A 1754-nucleotide genomic window follows, 5' to 3' on the forward strand; every position below is an offset into this window, starting at 1 on the left:
CTTATTCCATAAGAACAAGCCCAGGTTGGACTATTGAAAGGTAAGAGACTTTATGGAGGAGAGCTTAGTTATCCCCGCTGAACCCATCCTAACCAACCTACATGTGAGACCACAAAACGTGTGAGAAAGCCCAGCCAAGATCAGTTGAACTGCCTAATTGAGCCACATACTTGTAATCTAAATTTTGAAGAGTTTGTTACACAGCAATAGCTAACTGATACAGTTAGTGCAATGATGAAGAATGTGCCCAGTGACAAGAAGAGATGTGGGAATCATTGGGAGAGCAGAGCAGAAAAAATTAAACTAAATTAAATAAAGAATACGAATATGGGACACACTATACTAATATATTATCACCATTCTCTGTTATATTCCAAAGAGGATAAGTGATTTGCCATGGCCACAAAAATTGAAAAGTGGTGGACCCAGGACTTGAACATAGCTGACTCTAGAGGGTAAGGTTTTATTTGCTATGCTATACTACAAGGGACAGGAAAAAGCATAAAGTTAGCAAAAGGATTTCTTATTATGGATTTTGTGGCTCTAGAATTGTAATTAACTCAGTTTATTTTTGTATTCAGTTATTCGTGCATATAATCTATATGTTAAACTTGGGTTCTTTATGTTCATTTCAGACCATTCAAAACCCACTAATGGCAAAAAGGCCATCAACATGCCAGCGTAAGGTGTCCCATGAACCATCTAAACTGAAAAGGGAACCCAGTAGAGGGGAAGGAGCACAGGGGAGGGTCAGACATAAAGAGCATTAGAAGATGTTTGTAAAATTAAACCAATGTCAAGTTCCCAGGCATTCACACCAGCCCATCTCACACCACCACGTCCCCTCTGCCAGGTTTACAGCAAAGACCCAAAGAAAGAAGCCAACCTTGACCCACATCCACCAGATGGCAGCCCTTCTGCAAACACACCAGTATTTACACATCCTGCTACCCTGCCCTGTTCGCTTCTCCCACCCGGCTCTTTGGAATCCCAGCGCTCGGGGAGGCGTGCAGCTGTAGTGGCTGGACTCACTCTCTGGAACTGGCTAATTGCTCCCCTGACCCTTCTTCTTGGACAGAGAGAAATACCCACAGTAGCATGTAGGCTTCTCTGATTCAAGCAAAAAATACAGACTCCAGGCAACTTATACAGAAGAAGGTGATTGGAAGAGTCCAGGGCTACTCAGAGAACTGGGGGGGGGGAGCTGAAGAACAGGCTGGGGAAATAGCAAGAGGCAGCTCCCAGGGGTCTCAGAGGCAGGAAATGGTGAGTGGGCTTTGGGGCATCGCCGCCCGCAGGAATCAGCTGTAACAAACTTAGGTGTTATTATTGTTTCTGCTCCAGATTCCATTTCAGAGAGAGAAAAAGGAAGGGGCTCAAGGTGGCAGCACATTGATCAGATAAATTAATTCCTGTTATTATGAAAAGGAGAGGGGTCCTTCTAGAAAACCGGGGCTTCTCAGAGACAAGTTTCCCTGTTTGTCATTCAATTATTTGTCAGGTGAAAAACCAGACCTAAGAGAGAAAAGACTGGAGCACGTATTGCTCTTAATGAAACCCACAACCTTCACAGTTTGGCCCTGGAACAAGACCATCCAAGTAAGGTTCAGATGACCAGCTCAGTCCACTGAAGTCTTTCCTTCCCCGAAGGTGATAAGGTGACCAGAAGGCATCCTCCACCTGCCCATAACTAGGAAGCAGGAAGTCCCTGGAGTGTGGGTATCACAGAGTGAGGACCAGAGGGCTAGGGAAAG

Source organism: Myotis davidii, unplaced genomic scaffold (assembly GCF_000327345.1).
Source record: "Myotis davidii unplaced genomic scaffold, ASM32734v1 scaffold265, whole genome shotgun sequence".
Classification (NCBI taxonomy): Eukaryota; Metazoa; Chordata; class Mammalia; order Chiroptera; family Vespertilionidae; genus Myotis; species Myotis davidii.